Source organism: Gobius niger (assembly GCF_951799975.1).
Source record: "Gobius niger genome assembly, chromosome: 1".
NCBI lineage: Eukaryota > Metazoa > Chordata > Actinopteri > Gobiiformes > Gobiidae > Gobius > Gobius niger.
Genome location: NC_136852.1, coordinates 49,795,340 through 49,821,187, shown reverse-complemented (window position 1 = coordinate 49,821,187; position 25,848 = coordinate 49,795,340). Strand labels below are relative to the sequence as shown.

Sequence of the window (25,848 nt, the reverse complement as noted above, 5' to 3'; positions counted from 1 at the left end):
GGGAAAAGCGAGGCCACAAAAAAAGAGCAGCAGAGTGACTTGAGGGAAAGTCTTGATCTTGATGTGGAAAAATGACAAGTTGGCTATACTGCCATATATCAGACAATATACCTCTCTCTTTATGAAATAACCTCCCAATACTAATACTATAGTCATATAATAATTATCATAATACAAATCATAATAATAATCTTAAACTTGTATACACTCATATAAATAATCATACAATGCAGGACAATCTTTTATTTATTTAGTAATAATGTGTTTTATACATTTTCGGACAGAAATCGGCTTCGCACCGCGAGTCGCAGACGAGAAAAATGCGCGTGGAGCGCATTCTTGAGTTTAGGAGCGGAAGCGGCTGCGGGCTGAGGCGCTCAGCTGCGCCGCCTCGGCTGCAGTGTACACGCACGAGAGCGCGCTCATCTGATAAACAGGGAGCCAACTGATTAGAGTGAACCTGGCCCCCCATCATACTCAAATTTAAATGAAAAATATGTCAATCGTTTGTGCTGCGTTTGTGCTGTAAAAATCTTCGTTTGTGCTGTTACGGTTTTTGAGATATTAATGATTGTTTTATTGGTCAGATCTGAGGTCACCCTGCTCGTTATAAAGCTCCAAAACGGGTACAAAAGTTTAGTTTATTTATTTATTTGACAAGGACATGTACAGGAGCATTAATCAGCATATGAAAAGATGCTTTGTACCTGACTTTAGCTCTTGGAGCTAATTTCCATCTGCAGTCCCCGAGACAGACAATTACAAAACACTACAAAAAGCATAAAAAAAATACAGTTCATAATATTTACAGACAGTATTTACATTTATATAGGCTACAATAAAAAAAAAAAAGTAGCTTCATTTCATTAAAAGGAAACCTTTAGTTGGTCACCAACTAGGTGTCACCACTTCCTCTACATCTGTGCTGTTTTGTGCTGTAAAGATTTCCGTTTGTGCTGGTTCGGTTTTTAAACTATTACAAACTTAGAGCCTTAAGGCGTCCACCCTCGTCCTCCTCTGAGGCGCGCGCACGTGTCAGAGGCGCACGGCAACACACACTGCATGCAAAAACCAATCATCAATATCTCAAAAACAATAACAGCACAAACGAAGATTTTTGCAGCACAAACGATTGACATATTTTTCATTTAAATTTGAGTATGATGGGGGGCCAGGTTACTGAAGAGCCTTGCGAATGCACGCGGAGAGGCACTCCAAGACGAGTTCGGCTACAAAAACGCGTCCAGTGTATCATTGGCCTTACTGTCGCTGACCGACACAATGTCCACCTTTTGCTTTGACCGGGCTGAGCCTGTGCACTGGCCCGCCTGCCCCGCGGTCAGCTGCTGCTTGCAGAGGCAGCTCAGCGCGCTCACTCCGACCACACAACTAGGCTACCGTTCACACGCACAGAGCGAGCGCACTGACCAGAAGGGCAGAGACAGGTACCACAGGTACCACAGGTACCACGCATTCATCGCTCTGTTTGTTTGAGTTCTTCACAACATGGACCAAATGAGAGCGAGTCAGCCCCTCCCCTCGGCGTTACCATGGAGACCTGTTCCCACCAAATGCATTATGACCACATAATGTTAAAGAGCTTAAAGTTACAGTCGATCAATCATTAGTTATTTATGCTAATATATACATAATGCAACAACATTGATGCTTTGTACATTCTGATTGGATGTAACATTATAATATCTGTAGGTTGGTGACCCTCGCTGAGGACCAGCACAGCAAGGGAAGGCTCAGGGAGCTTTGAGCTAAAGACAAATGTTTTGGAACTTTTTCAAAGCCAAAGTAAATTCTAGTCAAGAGATTTTAGGCATTTCATGAAGGCATTTATAGTTAGATTTCAATTAATTTGTTGATTCTTTCAATCGATTCCTGGCCCTAATAATAATTAATAATTTATTTGACCTATAAAAAAATATAAACATAAGAATCACTGCAACACCCCATGAAATTTGCTGCACCTACTCTTTTGTAAATATGTTTTCTGTCATGGGCGTGGCTTTGGCAATTAAAGTTTGAGCGTATTGTTTGCAAACTGCAATTGATTAATTAATTAAAAACAAAGTAGTGTTGTTTTTATGGTTTAGTAGCAGTAATATGCAGTTATTAGCCGTGTACACTTTTTGTTGGTTTTCGTGAGACCACCCTTGAAATGACCAGGACCCCCATTGCCCCCCTAATCAAAATTGTCTGGAGCCGCCACTGCTCGTGCATGACGGCGCTTCGTACCCAAATTAACACCTTTTTGAGTGCAGGATTTTAGAGGCAGTTGTGGTGAACAGGTCTGAGCTCATTCTACACATTAGGACATGGCTGGAACATGTAGGGGGAGGAAAATACTTCGTTTTAACATTTTTAAACTCTGTATAGTCCCTTTAAAGGTCCTATATCATGCCAAATCAGCAAAAACATCAAAAATACCCCCAGAGTCGTCATGTGATTTTGGCTCCTTTTGGTGAACCGGATCATTTGGATCAGCTCACCAAAAAGAGCTCTCTTGGTTCCCAATGGCTCTTCATGTTTTTATGGTAAATTAGCCTTTCGGCTACTCCCCGCACAAAACAACAACTATAATCAAGGAAGAAACTAAAAGGAACAAAAGTTTTTCTTTTTTCATTGCTATTATATGGCTTATACTAGTCTCTGCCCAGGTAGAGCTGGTATTAGTTTCATTTATGTACATTTTTTATTTACTGTTATAGTAGTGTCCCTCTGCTGCCTGTGTCAGCCCCACCCCCGTTCCTGCTCTAGTCCAGTCTGTTGCAGCATCAAGTGTCTGACTTTTCACTGGTCTCTCTACTCCTGATACTCTTTTCAACTATTTGTTTGAAGTTTCCTTCATCGGGTAAGGGGCAAGAAACATTGTATTACACACAAACGAACGTTGTTCCTTGGGCCGATACACTGATGAAAAAAAATCTCCGTGTCCCCCTCTCTGTCTCTCTCTCCCTCTCTGTCTCTGTCTGTGTTCCTCTCTCTCTCTCTCTCTCTCTCCCTCTTCCCTCTCTGTCTCTGTCCGTATCCCTCTTGCTCTCTGTCTCCCTCTCTGTCTCTGTCCTTGTTCCTCTTGCTCTCTCTCTCTCTCCCTCTCTCTCTCTGTAGGTTCAACATCTCGCATCACGTCGCTTCACACAGAGGCAGGAGCCGCTGAGAGTCACTTGTTTGCACATATTGCTGCTGTTTCCTCCCATCTATAACGACGTATTACACACGACTGTATATAGTCTCCTCATTTGGGCGCCTTTACATCATTCTGTCAGCAAACTACTTTGAAGCCACTTCACACTAAACACACAGGTAAGCACTATTGTTTTATGCATTTATGGGCTATGTTACAAACTACAGTGAAATATTACACTTTTGAATTTAGGCCTAAATATTTGGCATATAATCTTAGAGTGATTGTGGAGATATGACTTTATTCATCCTGAAGGAATTTTACACTTATGCTGATTGCCTGAAATGTCTTTGTTTTGACCCTGCGTTTGTGGCTTTATTCAATGGGTGTCAGGAAGGCGACTTCAGGTGTATTATTACTGTTCTAGCCTAATAATAATAATAATCATAATTATTATTATCATCATCATCATCGTCGTCGTCTTTGCAGCATTTGTGCTTGGCTCAGATCTTCAGTCTTCAATAGCCTACTTATTATTATTCGATTACTATTATTATTATAATAATAATAATAATATTTTTTTTATATAATTACACCATCATCAAATTCACTATTCATATAATAATAACAAGTAAGTTGCAGAGTGTTTTCAAAATAACTAATAATAACGAAATATTGTGGATAATTCTTCAAAGCGTAGCCTGTACCTATCTAGTCTAAAATGTCCTCATGTGGAAGATCCACGTGATGACATACGTGATAACATATTCGGCGAGACTAATGAAATATAGTGAAAGGCTATAGCCTAATGAATTAACCCGATTTACTTGCTTCTACAGTGGAAACAAATTATAGATGCTTGTTGCTCTTTAGTTGAGTGGAATCTCGGCTAATCAGATTTCTTTGTTCTCTCTCATGGTAGTCTGGTATTTGCTGGTGTCATAATAATAATAGCAATAATAATAATCCATTACACTTATATAGCACTTTTCCCGACACTCAAAGTTGCTTCACACTCTCTGATGACCCTTGATTAGGAACACTTATGAGCAAAATGTGGGACTATAGAGTTCATGACTCTGATGTCATATTGCTAAGCATCATGGGATTTGCCGCAATAATAAGATAATGTAGATTTTAACAGGCAAACTGTAATACTCTTTTACAGCTTTTTGTGTTTAGCTAATATCTATGGAAAATGTATTATGAACTCCATGGTAACGGAGGATTTCTCTAAATTCTATAGGTAATAAATCAACATAAAAAATAAACAATAAAATTGTTTTAAAATCTAGGCTCGCAGCATAAACTATAATCCTTACAACAAAACAGCACAAACACCATTTTGGTTACTAACACCAACTTCACGAAGGTTTATGACGACCATATAATTTGGATAGTTGTTCAGTACAATCTCAAATCAAATGTTGATGATTCTATTGCAACCTCTGGTATTGTACTGGCACATTGAGTTGCCTTGTGTATGAAATGTGTGTCTCATGTGGACACTTCAGCATCTCGTAAGAGAAAACATATATATATATATAAAATATATATAATATATATGACACAATATATAAAACGTTGAGAAATATTAGTATTGACAACACTAAACTTAACAATAGGGGGGTATACACAATCCCCAGGGAAAACAAGCTACTTCATTTTTAATGGAGAGAGGAGATAGTTGCTAGAGGTGATGCGATGTGGAGGAGGAACGCGAGCTGTGATTGTGAGCTACTGCACTGTGAGGCTCATTCCAGTGATGATAGACCGAGCAGAGAAACGGCTTTAATGAGTACTTGAGAAGGAGACATTTTCCCCACAGCAGGTGAAGCAGCTGCGACATGAGCAGGGGAGGCACAAGGCAAGTGATTTCTTGAGCTAGCCTAGAACTGTTACTGTAAATGAAAAATTGAAAAGTTAAGCAGACACGCACGTTGCAGGAATCTGAAAAGTGTGCAGGAACCGAAAAACGGTAGGACCAAAACAGACAAAAAGATCCACACAGCTTATATGTGTCAGATCAGCCCTACATCAGACGTGAAGGAAGAGATGAAACACTTGTATTTGTAGTGCCCCTAGTATGAGGTCACATGACCAAAAAATACAATTCATAAAAAGAAAAATCAAAGATACCTTAGTACACTTCAGTTTGTTGTACGAAAGGAATGCAAAACATCAGACATTTTTGAAATATATCGTCATATAGTACAGTTTCAGTGACAAATGAAATATACAAAAGTGTATCCATAATACAGCATACATTTTTATGTTACATATTATTTTTGATATATTTTTTATAAAAACACATTGATACGTAATGCAGAGGAGGAATGGCACGATTCAATCAACAGTACTGCACTGATGATTTAGTACAAGAGCACTGGAGTCGTGTGTATATTTGGTGTAATCACAGAAACAGTTTTAGATCAAACTCTTCATTCAAACCCTTAGGACACAGTGTCTAATGTATGAATCCAAAAAGCTTCTTTTTCTAACAACAAAGAGTCGATGTCACCACCTCTACTGGGAAGTTTGACGTGTTCAATGCTCCCATAACTTAAAGGAACAGGCCACCGTTTTTCCACATATGTTCTTACCTGAGCTTAGAGTTGCGTACCTATCTGGTTTTTACGCGTGCGCTCAGTCATGCAAAAAGACCAAAGATGTGGCATTTAGCCTCTCCCAGCAAATTCCAATGGAACCATATGGGGATGAAGTTAGAAGCGACCAAGCTCTTCCCCGTTTTCCCTATTTAAATATGGTTACATGAGTAGCTACATGATCCAAGTGTAGTTACATAAATTAAACATGTGGAGTGATAACACCTTAGGAGCTCCACTTCAGCGCAGTAATTCCATCACTCCTATAGAATTCTCTGCTTGGACGTCACTTAGAAAATCGACATGTTTAATTTTGTGTAACTATACTTGGATTGTGTAACTATTCACGGAACCGTATTGATGTAGGGTAAACGTGGAAGAGCTCGGTCGCTTCTAACACACCCACCACACCGTTTGGCCCCATAGAGGAGAGGAGGAGCGCCTAAATGCTAACAACATCTTTGGTCTTCTAGCGTGACTGAGCGCACGCACGCACACACACACACAGATCAGACAGGTACACATCAACTCGTCTAAACTGGTAAGAACATATCTCAGTGTGGAAAAACTGTGGCCTGTTCCTTTAATGCACGTGTTGAGGCTGCTCTTGGTTCATGTCTGAAGAAGGGCTAACACGTGAGTGGTTCAAGTAAAAATCAAAAATTGGGAGCGTATAAGCTGTGCGGATCTTTTTGCCATTTTTGTAAATAAAAAATGGAAATGTAAAATGCACTATTACACTATTAAAAAACTGCAACTTAGATACCTCATTTACTTGTTTGTGTTAGTCTCATTGATATTCTGATTTCTTAATTAAACGGCATAAAAACAGAAATAATGGTGAAGATAAGGTTAAAGAAACGCAAACTTTATCTAACTTTAAACTTTTACTTAACTCAATAGAAAATCACAAGGACTGTGTGACACGACTTAAGATTTCATTTCTGATTACCACTCACCAGCGGAGGTGAGTAACATTTACTGAAATGCATCTACTTGAGCATTATTGTTTATAATGAGTTCTCTTACCCGAGTAAAACATACTCTTTTCTTTGTTTATTTAGTTGGGACAGCGCATCAATACACTTCGCTGTTTTGTATTATCTCAAGAAGTATCTGATGTGTGTGTGTGTGTGTGCGTGGGTTCACTTTTCCGTACCAACAGGATGAAGAACTACAGCAGCTCACATTGCTTGAACACTCACTAGAGACAAATCATAGTTAATATTTCATGAGGCTACATTCGAGCAGATGGTCACAAAATAACAAAACCAACTATGATGAGCATCTTTGTGTCATTTTACTGACACAAACAATGGAGTCAAAACAAAGATGACACTTTCTTATTCTTCATTGGACTGTGTTGTTGAGGGCTGCTTTCATGAATGTGCAGATGAGGTGGCCACGGCATGACGTACAAGACCCAAACTGCTCTTTTCAAAAGGTGTTGTGTATTTGTTTTTTTATTTTGTTCATACATTTCTAGGATTGTGTGGCATAATAGAATCCGCAAGTGTCCTTCACATTTTCAAAGCCCATGAACCATCACTAGAACTGAGCCGATTTGAATAGTATGCACTGCCACAGATTTTCTTTCACGCACTGGATAATGCGTTTAGTTTCAGTTCTCCCTGTTCCCAACAGAGGGCGCTCTGAGCAAAGCACAAGAGTCACTGATCTTAAACTACTGAAGGCTGCACTAACGCCGGGCTCACACCGAGCGACAAAAAAACGCTCTCCGTCGCTCAGCTTGCTCTACTTCCTTCGCCAGCCCCCTTTGTGCAGGAGCACGTGGAGGTGGGTTTGAGACGCAGCTTTTGCGCATGAGCCAATTACGCACAGGTGTCTGTCAGCGCTTGTTCTGTGGTTGGTGCCGCCGCCGGAAATGGCTCTGTATTTCCATAGCGTTGACATTTTTTTAACGCTAGTCTCCGCTCCGGCCGCCCGCATCTCGCCGCTCTCCTGTGGATTTCTGGGGGCTTCTTTCCAGTCGCCAGGCAGCATAGGGAATGAATGGAAGCTCGCCGCTCTCCTCTCTGTAATTTCATGTTTTGAATATATAATAGGTCTAATAGTTCTATGATAGGCAAAAACAACGTGCACAAACAGGGCATTGCTTCCATTGCGCTGTGACAGATCTATCATTTTGTAGGCCTGGATGCATGAGCTGTTGCCTACCGAATCGCAGAGGAAAGCAACAGTGATCGCACAAATTAAATGGACACAAAAAGGCATGTAGAATTGGTTGCCATGGAATTGGTGACCTGATCTCCTTACTCTCCCACTGTGTTCTATAATTTAATTTCATTTCCCCCCCCAATGGAACAGCCACGACTTTATTTCTTAGTGATTCCCAGCTGTTCTCACCTTCAGCCTGAATAATAGTCAGAATGATAATAATGATGATAATATGTAACCAATACCACCTGCTGTATATGCTCCGGTCAGATCTTGGAAGCTAAGCGAGGTTGAGCCTGGTCAGTACTCAGTATCGACCGTGAGGAAATACTATTGTTTGTGAGTGTGTGGTTGGTGGTGGTCAGAAAATTGGCCTTTATTGATCTCACAATGGAGAAATGCACTTGTTACATCAGCTCTAAAGAACACCCAGGGGGTGCAAATAGACAGGAAATGTGCAATAAAGTCATATTAGCTGGAGGCATCGTATATACAAGGAATATCTAAACTTCAAAAGGGTCTGACAGCAGTGGGGATGAAGGACCTGCGGAAGAGCTCTGTCTTGCACTGACAGTGTCTCAGTCTGCTACTGAAGGAGCTGCTCAGGTGAACACCCAGGTACTTGAAACCGCCTCAGTGTCCTCCCCCCTGGATGGTCAGCGGTGTGTGGTGTTCAAGCACAGGTGGTTGCTCTCTCCAGTCCACATGATAACCGACCGGTACTCCAGGTCGTTCCAATCAATTTAGTGCTGTCTGATCATTTCTAATACACATACAGGGCACAATCAGGGCAGCAAACTCCCTTGCAATTTTTAAAACTAAATCAAAATCGTTTGTCTTTTAACTCATCTCTTTGGTTTGCTCTGTACATTTGTTACCTACACTTGCTTGTCATGGTTTTAACATTTTTTCTTTTTTCTTTCTTTAATTGCTATAAGTGTGATTTATCGATGTAATGTTTGAACTACTCACAGGTATGAAAGGTGCTCTATGAATAAATTATTATTATTATTATACAGAATGGAATAATAATGGCAGCCAAGTGAAAGAACGTTGAATGCACACTCTTTTACATGAGAGATGGAATGGAGAGAGTATCATTTAGTGAAGCATGACTAAAGCCCACTCTAGAAATAGCGATAGTGTAGCACAAGCAGTAATCATAATAAAAATGAGAGCTTGGGAGAGAGAATTAACCTGGCTAACACCAGGCTGCTGTGTGCGCTCGAATTATTTCGAACTGCACAACAGCCTGGGGACCATGGCCGAAATCTCCGGTGGATTTGGGAACCAATCACAGAGCGAGGAGGGACGGCAAGACGATGACGCGCTATTCGATATATGGAAGCTTGTAGTTTTTTTACGGATGATAAAAAAAAAGTTTATTTACGGATCCAACGTGACAGCAGCAGACACGATGGTATTTTTTGATCAAGCTTTAGATCAAATAATTTAGCTCAAAAGTTTACAGCGGGTACGTCATACGTCATCTCATACGATGATACGATTGGCCATGGCTACGTGCAGACGCATGAGACTTTTTTTTATTTTTTCGTATCGCCCAATAAACGACTATGGACGATCGTAAACCACACCTCTCCTACGAGAAAATGAATTGGTGGTCCCCAGACTAAATATCACTTGTGATTTTAGTCTGGTGTTAGCCAGGCTAAGAGAGAATGAGACTCTGGGGACTTTAGAAGATCCTCAGCAGCAAAGATCCCTCTCTACACACGCCTTGAGCTGTATCTAAGGAGCAGCTTGTGAGAGGCTTCAGCAGAACACTTAGCCGTGGAGTTTCAGATGACCCAGTGAGTGCAGATACATAAATTGTTGAAAAGGGGAGTGATGTAAAAAATGTTGTTTTCAGACCTTTACCACTGATCAAAACCTGCCTAGTTGTTTCTGTGTTGACGTGAGGGAGCTCAAATTAGTTATTACTTCTTTCTAGGGCTGCTCGATTATTGAAAAAATAATCATCACGACTATTTTTGTCATAATTGAAATCACGATTATTCAAACGATTATTTGTTGCCTTTAAAAAAAAGTCTATCTTTATTTTATTTATTTATTAATCAAAACACTACACTACACTTTATGTTTTCTGGACAGTCATAAAAGTACAAATGATTTCAAGTACGCCTTGATTAAAGAGAGGTCCCTGTTTCACACCTGCCCCCTGCTGGCCAGCCCTCACACCTGCGCAAGTAAACTGAGCAGCGCGGCCTGATGAAATCATCACACAGTTTGTTGACAAAAGCATGAGCCATGGCACGTGAAAAGCGAAGGGAAAATAATCCCAGCGGCCTGAAATAACGCAAGTCTGCTTTGCAAAAAAAAATATATATATATAATAATATTTTTTGCGATTATGCTAATTTTGTAATCGTTTACTGTTGTAATCGAAATCGTAATCGAATTTCGATTAATTGCACAGCCCTACTTCTTTCTGCTCCTTTTCATTCATATGTGAAATGCTGCTGTTGCATTTGCTTTTTTAAATGAATGAAACAAACAATAACATCAAAGAAAACAAAATTAAATGTTGTGTACACTTTTACATTTGCGATTTTATTGCAACAATCAAAAACACGATTTGAAAACCTCAGAGGCCCACAGTCAGAGTCGGCTGACAGCATGTGCACTGCGAGCGGGGCAGACCTGAGCTCCAGCACACGTTTTGTCAGTGTGGTTAAGTTGCAGAAGACAAATCTTATTTGTCCATTAGTTTTGAGTGGGCTCCCATATTTATCACTTCAGTCACAGTCTCCTACCAACATCACAGCCTTGTTGGGACATGGTGGCCATTCACCAGTTATCCACTACTCCATCTGTCTGACCATCCAGGGTTACACGGTGCTCATCAGTGAACAAGACTGTTTGAAAATGAGTCTTCATGTATTTCTGGGCCACTGCCTGTTCAGCATTCAATTAACAGTTTAGGGGAGGCCGGATAGAAGGTTTATGCACAACTGCAGCCTCTGGAGAGTCCTACACCTTGATGTTCAGGAGACTCCAGAGGCACCAGCAGCTTCAAATACCTGTTTGCATTTCTTAGTTAATCTGATGTGTTTGTCCTCATTGTGCCTTTATCTGTACAACCCCGTGTGTGCTCTGAAACAGCCACAAATCTCTTAACAGTACTATGATTACGCTTAATCTTTCATGAAATATTGAAGGTTTTCATACCTAGTTCAAGGCATTCAACTATTTCCCGCTTTTCATCAGCAGAGAGACCCTTTTTCTTTCCAATATTGCTTGAAAATGGTGGTCTGCTTAATAATGTGGAATGTCCTTTTTCAGTAGTATCTCCCTTAACTGGGCTTACCTGAAAACTAATTATCACAGGCGTCTGAGATTGATGTCAGTGATTCAAAGAGCCCTGAGACACAATACCATCCTGCAAGGCTCCTCCCGGGAATCGAACACGGGACTTTCTAACTGTGAAGCACGAGTGCTAACTGCTGCACCTCCGTGTCACTTTGAATGTTTGTGGTCAGTCTATATCAGCAGTTGAGTGCTTCATTTATGTTTCATTGACTAAAAGCAGCCCGATAGATTTCTGGTTCTAAATCAGTCACCAGTCGTGATGCATTGCTACCGGGGTGCACAAAAATAGTAAATCATGTACAAACAACCTAATTTTCTCCAATTTATCTTTCGCCTGTCCTTCTTGACTTGCCAATAAGATCATCCACAGATATGAAACTCCTGATAGAAAGGCACAATAGAATTTTTTGGACTCGAGTCTGATTTTATTACAGACAGAATCAGCGCAGCCTCGTGCAGCTGAATGTGTTACGTGCTTTCATATTCCCCCTGAGCTCATGCAAATTTTTCAAAAACTTCATCGCGCTGCAGCCTCGCTTTATTTGCATTTATCTTTCACACTTTCACAGGACTGAGAGCTGTATTTATCCCCCAGTGAAGTGAACCGTCCCGAAAAATGAGAGATTGTGCCATGGTCCCACTGTAGGACGCAATCAAAGAGCTGTGCTCTATGCTTTAAAAACTTGACCATCTTATTACTTCCTTGTTGTCTTTACCATCTCCACTGCAACATTCATTTTCATTATGATGACTATTATCAAAACAAATGTGTTCCCTATCTTGTGTGGTGGATTAAGAAGCCAGGGCTATACGTTTGGTAAGTGATGATGTCATCGCTCTACTTCGGGGTCCAACAGAGCTTTAAGGTGCGTACAGACCAAACGCTTTTCGGAGGTCAAAAACGTGCCTAAATCCCGTAGTTAGACGCTTGTGCTGCTTTTTCAAACTTTACATCATGTTTTTATGTCATTCCCTCATTAAAAACATGCCTGAAGTGTTGCCTTGGCACATTCACGTATTTTTGAGTAATCTGTAAAAACTCTGATGGCAGCCATTTTAGGGATAGGTTTGCTGGAGTCCTCCTAGGAACGCCTCCATCTCCTAGGAGACGCGATACCACATTTTTTGGAATTGATACGATACCGATACTTTTGGGGTAATTTTTGTCGATACTGATACCGATACTGGTCATTTTTATATGGGTGAATGTATTTCAATCAATATACATTTCTAAAACTGGTTATTTTATATATTAGTATCGATACTTTTTGCCCAATATCGATACTTAAAAAATAGCCGTTTGGTATCGATATATCGATACTTTGGTATCGATATATCGATACTTTGGTATCGATCCGCCCATCCCTACTTTTCGTCACCAGCCGAGTAACCAACCACTGCTCCTCAGCAGAACCCCCTCCCCGTAGTGTCCAGCCCTAAGACGTAAACAGAGTCATCATGGAGGATTAGCTTCATGTGTTGTGAACAGGAGCCACAGCAGCTCTGAGACTTTTACAAAGACAAACATCAGTGTTTCTGTTACCGAAACACCCAGGATTCAAACCGGTGACAAGTACGCTTATTTCAGTGACTGGTTCTGCGCTGGGAATGTCTTAGGCTATGGGAACAGGCATCTTCTGAAATTTGCAGATGACACAGTCATTGTGAGTCTTTTAACTAACAGCGAGAGTGCTCATGGACCTATCGCTGATGATTTGATTGATTGGTGTGAACAGTTTCATTTGTCCATCAATGTGTCAAAGACCATGGACATGTTGATAGATTTCCCCCTAGTGGTCCTGTGATCCAGAGAAAACTGGTTGAAGTAGTCTCCGAATACAAGTACCTCCGGACTATTATTGAAGAGGACTTACGCTTTGAGTCCAACACTGATGCCATTTGCAAAAACGTGCAGCAAAGACTCTTCTTTTTAAGAAAAATGAATTCATTTAGAGTTTGTAATGTCCTCATGACTATCTTTTACCAGTGTTTTATTGAATCAGATTTAACATTTTGTTTTGTATTTTGGTTTGGTGCCGTTTCTGTGACCAACAAAAATTTTCTGATGAAGGTAGTCAGAGTAGCAGGTAAAATCATTGATGCATAGCAGACTCAGCTGCATGACCTTTACAGCCAAAGGGTTGTATGTAAAGCCCAACAGATAATGGAGTGTCCGGACCATTCCCTTTTTAAGGAATTAACTTACTCCCCTCCGGACGCAGGCAAAGAATGCCCTGTATTGGAACCCGTCGGGCAGGGCTTCTTTTATTCCCGAGGCTGTTGCTCAGATAAATGATCTTATGTCGCTCAGTAAAGCTACAGCACCTAGGCTTTGTCCGATCCTATGCTGATTGGCTCACCAGCTTCAGAGCCGGACTGATGATGGCTGTGACTGTATGATCTTTGTCCCAAACACAATTGTTGTCTTACTGTGCTTTTTGTTTTATTGTATCATGTGTGGACACCTGCTGCATAATAATTTCCTTTGGGACAGTAATAAAGTTGAACCTTGAACCTTGAATTATGACAACTGTACAGTGCTTTGAGAAGCTTGTCAAGCTGAAACATTATAAGTGGATATTCTCATCATTCGTCCATGTCTGCTTTGTGGACCTCTGCTGCACAGTCATGTTGGAACAGGAAGGGGGCATTTCAAACTCTTCTACCAATTTGGGACCAGGAAATTCGTACGGAATTTTGCTGACGTACAATTTCCTTTTACCCAGTTCCTGAAAAAACAACCCCATGCCAATTATACCCCTTCAAACTTTACACTTGGTACAATACAGTGAGACCAGTAGTACCTTTCTCCTGACAACCACCAAAAACAAGACTCGTCCATCAACCTGCCAGATGGAGAAGTGTGATTATATCCATAAGATATATCTCGACTGCTCTTGGCCAGTGATGGGGTGCTTTCCACCACTGCTCCCAACCCTCTGCATTTGGTGATGTACAGTTTGAATTCAGCTGCTCAGCCAATCTCTTTAATGTCCTTGAGCGGATCTGAAGGCCACACAAAGTAAGTTGGTGTGTAGTGATCAACTTTGCAACCTCTGCACACTGAGTGGCAAATGACAGTATTTTCAGAGTCAATAAATGTTGCAGTCGTATGACACTTTTACAAATTAGATAAATAAAATATACATTTTAAAGGTTAAATAGATAAGCTAAAACATATGACATATGACAAAGGAATGCTGAAATAAGTGGATTTTGTGAAATGATGATGATGCAAGTCTCGACAAGGGTGCACGTTTTGACAGAACACCGAATCCTCCAAAATAGTTCCCAGATCCTTTAAAAATGAGGGATCAAATTAAGTTCTATAAAAGCATTTAGGTATATAATATATTTTTTTCTTTGCAAATTGCCTCACCCCCAGCTGGGCATGTACTGGCTAGTTCAGGCAATACCATCCCAGATGACCAGTTAAACTGTTAAGCCTCTCCATCACGATCGCAGACACACACTTTGTATGTAATAAGCGGTTATTACAAAGATCTATAATTTATCCAACTAAAGCAACCTCCTAAAGTAGAGGGCACAAATTATAGCGTTTGCTGTAATGCACATGCTGTTTTTAGCTTATGTTTTGCTAATGAATTTTGCTTTTGCTTATGCAGAGCGTTTTTCTGTAATACTAGAGGATGATGCATGTTATTAGCATACGAATTGCGTATAAGTAGCCACATAGACTGTCTATGTGCATAATATTGATGGATTGAAAGAAAATGATTTGAACTTCATGGTCAGGATTTAGAACTAGAAAAAGAACAAACAAGTCTGGCCACAAATTCTCAACTCATTTAACATTTTGGGATGTGGCACATTATAAAGTTAGGCACTATTAGCAAGTGGGTCCCAAAACATCCCAAACTTTCCAGGTCGCAACCCCCAAAATATTGAGGCAAACGACATCAAAATATCAATAATGTTCCGCTTATTTCAAGGAGATTAATCATATTATTATTATTTATTTTAGTTGTATGTGTCATTTGATGTAGTTTACTTAGATATTCTAAGATTACTTAATACTGCCAGCCTTTTGAGCTGAGGATACAACGCCATTTTTTTGTTGCCGTGTAATGTGAACGCCCCAGTCTTTACAAATGCATGGACACATCATGCATATGGAGCTTAAAAATAGTCTATTAGTTTGGGTGCCTTAGCAAAACATCCCAGTCGCATAATACATTTCAGAAACGTGTACCTATGTCACGAAAAAAGAGCTTTTTTTCGTGACATAGGTACGCCAAAGGATCCAAGTCAAAACCAATGTTTTTTTGAAAGTTCTTACATTGCAGGCAATACAACACAAAATTAATTGTGTATTCAAATTAAAGTACATTTTTATGTATTTATTTTTCATTGATCATGCACAAACTGAAAGGCAAAAACAGTACACAATAAAATTATTCTATATTTTAGTAGCAAGATTGCAATAAAAAAAATAAAAAAATGAGACCAATATTAATCTTTCCCAATGATAAAAATAATAAACTTAGATTGACACAGCCAATCAGAAGTACAGGTTTACAGGAGCGCATCCTTCTCTGAGGTCACAGGTCACCACTATGAAGGTACGTCATGGGCTGGAGCCATGGATCTATAATAATAACGGCTGGAGCGGGTGTCAATCGTCCTGCACTTGTTGACATTAGCATTAGCTACTTTTCTATCCTCAAATCTCTGAAAGCGGCGAAATTAAGGACATTTATCTCATCACGGACACATTTTGCATCACTTTATATGGAGTGTAGCGGGACACAGGCCGATAGTGGCAGGAGGCATCAGCGCGATGGAGCTCTGGGTCTGCACACCGGACAGGACGCCCCTTCCCGGCTAAAGGAACGGCGCGGGGACCGGGTCAGTTTACCGCAGCACGGAGGGACTCATGAGCGGATAACAGCGCCACAACTGCACATCTGGGACTTATACTGGAGTAATCGTCTTATCAAGACAGCAAAAGTAAGGAAAACATTCATTTTAAGCCAGTTTTTGAGGGAAAATAGTGTGGTGAAACCTTTGTGAGACATCGGACAATTCCGAGTTGGCCCGAAGGGCCCTGGCTTCGAATTACATTGGTTTTAACGTGGATCCTTTAGCGCGTCCCTTACGCGTTTCTGAAACGTATTATGTGTAACAGGTACGCATTTGGGTGTGAAGCAAAAATGACTTCAGTGTCTGAATGGTAGAGCCTAGAGCCCTGCAATCCCGCGGGCGTTATTTTAAAGCTCATTGCGGCGCGGGAGGGGGGCGGGACGGCAGAGTGCGGGAGTGGGCGGGTGGGACGATAAACTGCTGTCCCGCAAAGTAAATAATTTTCGTTTTCATTTCATTTATTCATTCTCTTTTGAGAATAAGAGCATTCATACTGCAGAATCACTGTGTTCACGCTCAAAATTGATAGAAACAGTTATAGGCCATCGGCTAGCTCTCAGAAAGGGCTTAGAAATTGACTTTTCATCCAGGAAATACTTTTTATTTAGATTTTTATCAAGTACAATAGTTAAAATTGCTCCAGATAAGTTTCAAACATTCTTTTATTTGTTGTGATTTTTGGGTTTTTAACCATCAGAAGCAGATCAAGTGTAACTTGACGAACTTGGATGAAAGCTTGACTTCAGTCTTGCCTGTTAGATCTTGTAATTCATTCAATATAAGACCTTCTAATGCAGTGGTTCCCCAACCTTTTTTTCTTGATTCCCCTCCTGCGCATGCTGTAGTCAGGCTGCGCTCCCTCAGTCCAAAAAAATACATTAAACAAATCAAAACTTGAAAATATTTACCGATATGCATTTAAAACACATTTTCTGAAATTAGATAGTTTTGTGCACCTGTTGTGATTTTTAACAGTTTTAATTTGTGCAAATGTATGACCTGACTCTCTGACCAGACAAAGCTCTGGGCCTCACCTGCCGTCCCAGGAGCCCCCGGTAGGAAGCCCCGCTCCCCAGGTTGGGAACCACTGTTCTAACGCACTCTCTATCCAGGCAAGGAGGCTGAGAAGTTCTTTTAGTTAGGGTCCTTTAAAGGCTCTTTCTGATGTAGAGCGTAACTCCTGAATTACTGTCCTTGTTCAATGTTCACTATTATTTCTCAGATTAGACGGTGATCGGAGGAAAATCCGCTTGAATCCTTGACATCAGCCGGTCAGATCTGAAATCAAAAAGTACCGTTAAGTTTAATTTACAACTAGTTTATTTCATGTTGATGGTAAATACTTCATATTCCAATTAGTTTTGTTTTAAATTACATTGTATGTACAGTTTTGGGGCCCATATGAGTAGATTATTAGTTAAAAAATAAAGTGTTGTATCTGGGATGATGGTATGGCATGTTTTTTTTATTTAGACGGGGACAGTGCACAATTTAACATTGACCAAAAGGAAAGATGCGTTGTACCAGGTTATAGCAAAAATGCTAATTTCCACCTGCAGTCCCTGGGCAGGTTGATCTTTCAGTACAAAAGCTGATTTTAAATGTAGATGAGTACTTGACCATGGAGTTATGCGTTTTGACATCATTAAAAACATACATTTAATTTAAATTAGATTGGAACATTAGAACATTTTCTATCGGTCCTTTTTCTAGGTGAACGGTCGCTCCCACATGACGTCGTTACAGGTCATGAGTGCAAGTTTGTTTTTCTAGAAGCCATTTTTTAGTCAAATGCGCAAATCTTTTGATTGTCGTACTTGCAATAATATCGGTTGGCAGTGTGTTCCACTGACCCGATCGCAGAGAAGGCAGATTTAGCGAAGGCGGTTTTACATTTTGGGATGCTGCATTCGTCCCAAAGTGGACCGAGTAGTTCGAGTCATTTTATCAGTTCATAAAGTTACACATTTTCTCAGAGGGGGTGCAGTGACTCCATGAATAATTTTAAAAAGTAAGCAAACATTAGAGTAGTATATTAGGTTTTTAAAACTCAGAATTCCATACTTATTATTTGACAATGGTGATAGCGCCTGGGTTTCTTATCATGGATCTTGAGTGCATATTTATATTATAATGATTCAAGAGGCCCCAGAACCGTTTTACAGCCCTGTGACCAACTCGATATTCAATACATAAAGTGTGACAAGATCATCGAGTTCAGGTACAAATGGGATGCCTCTGTGGTAAGAGACCCCCGAATGTATCTAAAGTTGGACAAGTTAAATTTTAAAGAATTTCGAAGTTTTTATACATGATTTTTGAAAGTCAGAGTTGGGTCCAGGATTACGCCTAGGTAGGTGAATTCATTAAATTTTTGTATTTTATTGCCATTAATAAAAATAGTTGGATAATTTATACGTTTACCTCTATTTGTAAAAAAAAAACTGGTAACTGGTAAAGTTATTTGATATTATCATTTCTAAGACAAATCAGACAAATGGGGACTACATCCAGAATCAGAACAAACTACGAATTTTCTTCTAAAACGTGAGGCACAACACGTGTGTAGCTCCCTCAGGCATTATTTGTATTGACATTATATTACACAATAAATATGACGGTACTCACGAGTAGGACAATCACCTGGCTGCCGTTTTAGGAGTCTTTGCCTGGCATAGGTCTGACGATGTCTTTGAAGAGTTTGCAGGAAGTTTCCAGTTCATTTTACTCGCTGTCCAGGGATTATAACAGGTCTATGGTCGATATCCACTCGTTGCTTTGTGAGTGTTGCCCACGCTGCTCGAGTTCTCACTGCGGAGGATCTAAAGTTTGCCTTCAAAAAGCAGGATTTTCTTTACGATAGTAGTTTTAGTTTAGTTTAGTTTAGTTTATTTCTTATTTGGTGTCTTGCACCTAGAGGTGCCCAGCCCGCATGGGCTTATAAGACACAAATGCAGGCAGACATCAGAAAACCATTAAACAAAGAGTGTAAGCCAAGCGCTTAACAAAAACTTAGACAAATGAAATGGCTTATACTTGAACAATAGTAGCTAACAGCTGCGCTGTCAGTGAAGGCGCTCCTCTGGGCTGCGTGTTTACTTCCGGGTTGTGGTGTCAACGCGATGCGCCGATTGGTCAGAAGTAAGTCAGGTGACCCTAAAATCATACGCGCCAGAAGAAAATAGTTCCCATTTCATGCTCGAATTTCTCAAAAACAGGGTTTCTGCATGTGGAAACTTTATTTGACCCCTTTGGTTTTATATAGTTTCAGAATATGCAAAGCATTGTATTTCTGATTTCTTGGAACGAAACTTCACGCTAGAAAAGCTAGCCAATGGCCTATTATAGTCTCCTGTCACTGCGTAACATGGGCAAACGCAGACTGGATCTATCAAGACAAACACATAGCAACAAACGCACATGCTTCATGTCAAATGAGTCAGTGCAACACTGCACATTCAGCCAGACTTTACTCGGGAGAATAAGCATAAAAACTCTACACTCACTGTGCACTCGATCTTCTTGGGATCAGTCGTAGAACTTGCTGCTCTTCACCTCTTTATTCAATGACTCTCTCTCGTCGTGTCAGTCATTAGCTCAATTTGGAAAAACTTCTTTTGCATATTCCACAACAACAGGCCTGTCTTCACCTGCACTGCGCCCATGGCCGCTTGTTTTACGTCTAAAGTTGTAAAAAAGCCTTAACTTATCCATGGTACTGTAACCACGCGTTGTTGTTGTTGTGAGAGGCAGCGTGAAAGATGCTTGCCTGGCCAGCCAGACACTCCTTCTTTCTGTTCAAAAGAAGAACCGTCTGGACAGCTCCTCGCAGCCGATCATTTCACGATTTTACCCACATCGGTCCAATCACGCACCGAGAGGCGGGACTTAATTCCCCCAAGAGGCGGAAGTCGTCACCACACTCGAGTGATACGATGTTTTCTTCTACTCTTTTGTCTGTTTTAAATCATTTGAAAAAAAAATGTAATCCCTGAAACCGGAGCAAGAAACAGCGTTCGAAGGGTTCCTCGTAAATAAGGACATTTTTGGAAAGGCTTGTTGCTGCGATGTATCTACGGCGTTGCTCTGATTGGTTGATGCCGTCTGTCAATCACGTCCACCGGGAAATCGTTGAGATCATACTTGCTCCCAGACTATGGGCCAGATCTTGTGGCGGCGCACGGCGAATTATTTTCCGAGTGGCGGCGCTATATGTGCCATTCGCCTCCGCCACCTGTGAGGGGGCGTCACAAGAGGAGGTGACTGCACTGATGGAAACACGGCTGACATTCACTTCCTCGTTTACTTTGCGCTGTCTTGCGTTCTTTCTTAAGCCTTAGGCTCTCACAGGTCAAACTAAAAACTTTATTTACCCCATCGTGAGCTAAACGATGTTCACGTCTCGAGAGAAAAAGAGCTACAGCGTCCGCTGTGGCGCGGATCGGCCCACGCTTGGGGTGAACGCGAAGCAAAACAAAAGCACATGTTCACCCCCCACTCCCACACAACCACTCTCCTGGACGCGGAGTCGATCTGGTTGGAGGAAAATGTGTGTGTCTCAACCCACTTAAATGCGCCAAGTCTGGAGTGGCAAGATCACAAAGTGCGCTCCTACTGAGCGCAAAATGTCACGCTATCGTCTCCGTTTTGATGCACAAGATCGGGCCCTATATGTCTTTGAAATATCTATGAAAAAGCATGTAGTTTGGCAGGCCAGGCAAGAAAGATGCATTCATGGACCGTAAGAAGTGCGGGAAAAGCGCACTTCTTACTGTGCGTCTTACAGGTGCTTGAGTTCCTGAGCTTTGAGCTTTTCCTCCTCTGGCGGTCGTTCCTCCCGTTGTTTGGGAGCCAGTTCCTGCCACCCCTATTGCAACGAAAAATGTCAAATTGCCCATGCCACATTATTATTAGGAGCGGCTTGGCCGGGCTCGGGCCTATTGTACAGGCAAGTGCACAGAGCCCTAAAACAGCGCATAGCGCTCAAGAAACAGAGCGCTCCCCATGCATCAGACAGTAATAGGGGGGACTCCAGGCACCCTGATCTGTCCGGTAAACTTGGAACTGCTCGCTTGAAAAAAGGTGAAAATTACAGGCATGGCGCAACATTGACAAGAAAGTAGTCACCCCATCGCCCAAAACACTACTAAAGTGACTCAGGGCATCGAGGCCTATCCAGTCTTTGCAGCGAAAGTGGCATATTTGTTTCTGCTCGCACAAAAATACGGAAAAAAAAAACACATTGGGAAACATTGACAAAGAAGAGGTCAATTACAAGTGCAACCCTAAAATTATTATACTTATTAATACTTAGTGAGCACATCTTTTTCTAAAGCGATACCCTTATATTTTATACATTGTTGCAGTAGTTCTGTTTTATTATTCCATCGAGTATGTTTTTGTGTGTTGCCTGTATTTTTGCATTGAATATGGAAAGTACTTTGGGGTACTCTGTTTTTGAATGTGCTGTATAAATAAACTATAGGGCACCAAGAAGACGAGCAGCAGCCGAGGTAAAGTACTGGTTTACAATTGTGGCCTTCATTACACTCCGAGCGATTTGAAAATGACAATGTTCAACTTAGAGACCACTTCAGAATCACATGCACGTCACAAGAGATTTAGATTGACTGTATCCCACTACTATTATCCATTTCTTTTGGTCTCTGCTTTTTGTCATTTGGGGTTGACATAATGGACTGGAAAGGAATTCATTCTATGATTCCACTTCAGGGGAATACTGGGTTGGCAAATGTAGTCATGTCAATTTGTACTTGAAAACTACTTGCGTCTTTTCCAACATATTCTGACTAAGAGCAAGAATTAGAGAACAACGCACTGAACTGGAGACAATGCGCTCCGTTAAGGCGGAGGTGAAAGAGGTTAATGCGAGAGCATTTCATTCTTTTTCTTCTCTCGTTTCTATTGTGGCGGCCCTATAACAATTACTCATGTGTCACGTGTTCAAAGTGTTTGCTCTTGACCTTTGTAAGCCTCCAGGTAGATGTGTAGATAAACTATATTCCATTACGCAGCCTGCAAATTCCTTTTAGCCAGGTACCAAGTGTCGAGGGAGTCTCTAAAAGGTCAGTCTTGCTTTTTAGATCCGGGAAAAGCTTTGTGCTGATAGATGTTTCCTCATTGAGCTGCGAGCAATTACTCTCCAGCTGCGTGGGGATTTTCTGACATTATCATCCGTGCTAATTTTAAATGTGGTGCAGTGGGTCAGACAGTGTGGTGGTGGTGGTGTTCTTTGCTCAGCCGGGGGGTCGGCAACATGTTTGTGCAGGTGAGTCTGTTTCCTTTATGAGGAAACCGACTGAGGACGCAATATACTCCCCCAAGCGCTCTGGAGACCTTGAGCAGATGGGGAGGTATCCACTAATTTAACAGGCAAACATTTGACGGGCTGTCTTTATTGCAGCGGCTCTCAAACCTTTCACCAAGTGGCATCGGATAAAACATTTGACTTTCTCAGCTGACTTAGATCAAGATCAAATCAGGACTTAAAGGGTCTAAATTTAACCTGAACTGCGCTGAATTACACATTTAGATTGTGCTACAATTGGTTGGTATCAAAGGTAGTGTAAAATAAAGTGTAATTGAAAATCTTCTAGAGTAACGTTAGAGAAGGAGCTGCCAAATAAAAATTCATCACTATCCAAGCTTTCATTTGTAGAAATGGAGAGTGTTTTTGTAATCCTGGTCCGGCTTTTGACGCTACAGGATCAGGTTTTCTCCGCTGACAGACCCTCTCCCCCAGAAAACCTACAAAGCAATTGATCCTGGAGTGTTGAAGAGGTCACTGTGATGGAAAGTAAAGGTGCCATGTGTCGCAGCAGAGGCTTTACTTAAATCAAAATGTAGCGACTTTAATAATTACCAACAACGCCACCTTGGATTCTGGACCCAAGGTCACACTTGATAGGATTATGAAAGTGGACACGGACAGACAAAGCAAAAGTAATTATATTAAGTTAAATGAATTTAGTTTTATAGAAAATGTATTTTTGAGTTTATCACAGGTTTGAGGTTTATTGTAAGGAGAATATTAGCAATGGCTGAGTATTAAGCTATTGAATATTTTTGAAGTTATGGTGGTGAATCCATTAAACAAGACCTGAAAATTAACCAATTTATTTCTCTAATTAAAACAGCTCTACAAACAATATAAATATGAATTAAAGAAAAACATATTGGAGGAAGATAAAAGCTAAAAACTGCCAAAGTCCAGGAATAAGGTGCAATCCGGATCCAGCATTCTGTTCCCGTTCCAGTCGGGGCGACCTGGACATAAAACAAACTCCGACAGCAACGACAAGGAGGGTTAGGACAGAAGTTGCCACTCTATTGACGGAGACTTACGCGCATAGCAGGGGTCCCCCTGCCGCTGCGTCTTTAGGTCTGACAGTGTGTCGGGGCGCCTCAGCTGTCCTTGTTCGCCGCGTTCCGCGCCTCTTTCCTGGTGCGCCTCTTTCCTGGTCTTTCCTGGTGCGCCTCTTTCCTGGTGCGCCTCTTTCCTGGTCTTTCCTGGTGCGCCTCTTTCCTGGTCTTTCCTGGTGCGCCTCTTTCCTGGTCTTTCCTGGTGCGCCTCTTTCCTGGTGCGCCTCTTTCCTGGTCTTTCCTGGTGCGCCTCTTTCCTGGTCTTTCCTGGTGCGCCTCTTTCCTGGTGCGCCTCTGTGTGCCATTTATGCGCCAAAGTGCAGGTGTGCTTGATTGCATTCGGGCTCAATCAAGCAATCGGTTCGTTATAAGTGACACGGTCAGGGGTAACAAGTGGATACAAGCTAAAATTGCTCAAACGTGCATAATAAAAAAAAAAAAAAAATACAATGCAAAGTTTAAAAACCCAACTTGTACCCCGTGACAGAGTTCAATTTGTAAATCTATTTTAAAATCTTTTTAACTCACACACAACCGCATTCACACTCATTCATATCCGCATCCACTCAATGAATAAGATTAAATAAAAGACATTTCCAACAATAGTCCTATGCACAACATGGCGCTCAGGGCCAAGCAGACCAGGATAGGAACAAAGTATTACAGCAGTATTGCTGGGTTGCAGGTGACATCACAGCATTCTAAAGGCCTATACTATTATATTGAGGAAAAATTATTTTGTTTTTGAGGAAATTTTGGGTCTTGCACAGATCATGGACCCTGTCACTGATATAAATGATCATTTTTTTAATGTATATATTTTCTTTTTAGCTACGACTTGTGAAAGTGTAACGGTGTTAATAGGAAAAACTGGCTCCTGCCCCCGTTGGGTCCGATGACATCATCATATTCAGATGGCCAATAGCCTTGCTAAGTTGTTTGTGGAGGAGTTTGTTCGTGAGACCAGCGAGGAACGAGCCCTTCCAGAAGGAAGGGGAGATACAGGACCGTATGAAGATATTATGTTTTAGAAGGAGGAACACGCATGCATTTGTTTCCTGGAAGCACTGCAAAAACATACCGTCAAATGACCTTTTGCAAAACCACTCCCCAAAACGGTAATCGTCCAATTAGACATCCTAGCAACCGTTACTATGAAGCCAGGTCCGTCGGCCTCCAATGCAAAACAATGGGACATACCAGCAATGAGCACTGAGCTAATGCACTTTTTTTTTTACTGCTAACCACCAAAAACTCACCAGACAAAAGAAGAAGAAGCAAAATGGTGAAGCATCTGCCTATGGAGGATGTAAATCAGACACTAGGTACCACTAGAGTGTATCTGGGGGAGTCCAGTTATTTTCCTTCACAAAGCCGAAAACACAACCTGAACACTGCCTACAATGGATCAAACAATGTGGACGCCCGACACCCAGATAAATGTCTCCATAATAAACAAGCATATGTCTGCTCTAAGGTAAGACTAGGGCCTCGCCGCTAGGCTAACTTAGCATGCTAACATCTAGCGACTGACAGTCACACAACGTTACACAAACTGGCACTGGAGCAGTAACTTTAAAGTGCATATGACAGGTTGTCAAGTTTTTATAATTCTTCTTGATTTGGTGCAATAATACCTGTGTTAAAGAAAATATCACAGTTTTACACCCGTAAAATATCAGCTTGTGGAGAAAGTATGATTAAAACGTCAAAACTTTGGTTACAACAGTAGGAATCTGTCCTGAGCAAACAAACTTTGTCTCCAGTGTGCAATGAGAGAATTGTGGCCAATGTTCATCAATCGGATATCTATCGGATGCTAGCGGTGTTTTTACCTCCAGAGTCAAATCTTGCCGTTCATGGCAGGGTCACGGTACAGATCCACATGTGATTTCATTCTGCAGACTTGATCTGATGTATCAGTTTGTGCCTTTGTTCCGCGTTTGTAAGCCGTGTGGATGTCGTCTCTGTGGTTAGCTTTGGTAATGGCTGCTGTGTGCCACAGTGTAGAGGCCAAGTTTATCATCAGCCACTGTCATTTTGAATCTCTACCGTGAGTGAATCGCTCTCTCGTTAACGCAAAGCACAACATAAAAGTGGTGTGACGTAAACAAACTAATCCTGAATTAATCTGCTAGCTGCTAGTTAGCTTTAGCCTGCTAGCTTCTTTGCGTTATCAGCGCTGATCTCCATTCATTGTATCAAGACCTTTTTAAATGTCAGTGCTCCACATTTGTTATGTTCTTTCTTATCATTGGTCCTCAGTCTGTCACATTTTGTCCCAGGTTCATGATGATATAGTTGTGGTTCACTAAATGTTTGAGAGTTTGC

The 25,848-nt window shown here is 41.2% G+C and overlaps 1 protein-coding gene across 1 annotated transcript in view; it reads left to right on the top strand.

Annotated features, from left to right (window-relative positions):
* Positions 1-3,183: 3,183 nt before the first annotated feature.
* The window catches only part of npffr1l2 (neuropeptide FF receptor 1 like 2), a gene marked incomplete at its 3' end in the record, with an annotated part of 48,898 nt that continues 26,233 nt past the window's right edge, over positions 3,184-25,848 (top strand). The window contains exon 1 of the mRNA XM_079568207.1: positions 3,184-3,315. The remainder of the gene's footprint in view (positions 3,316-25,848) is intronic.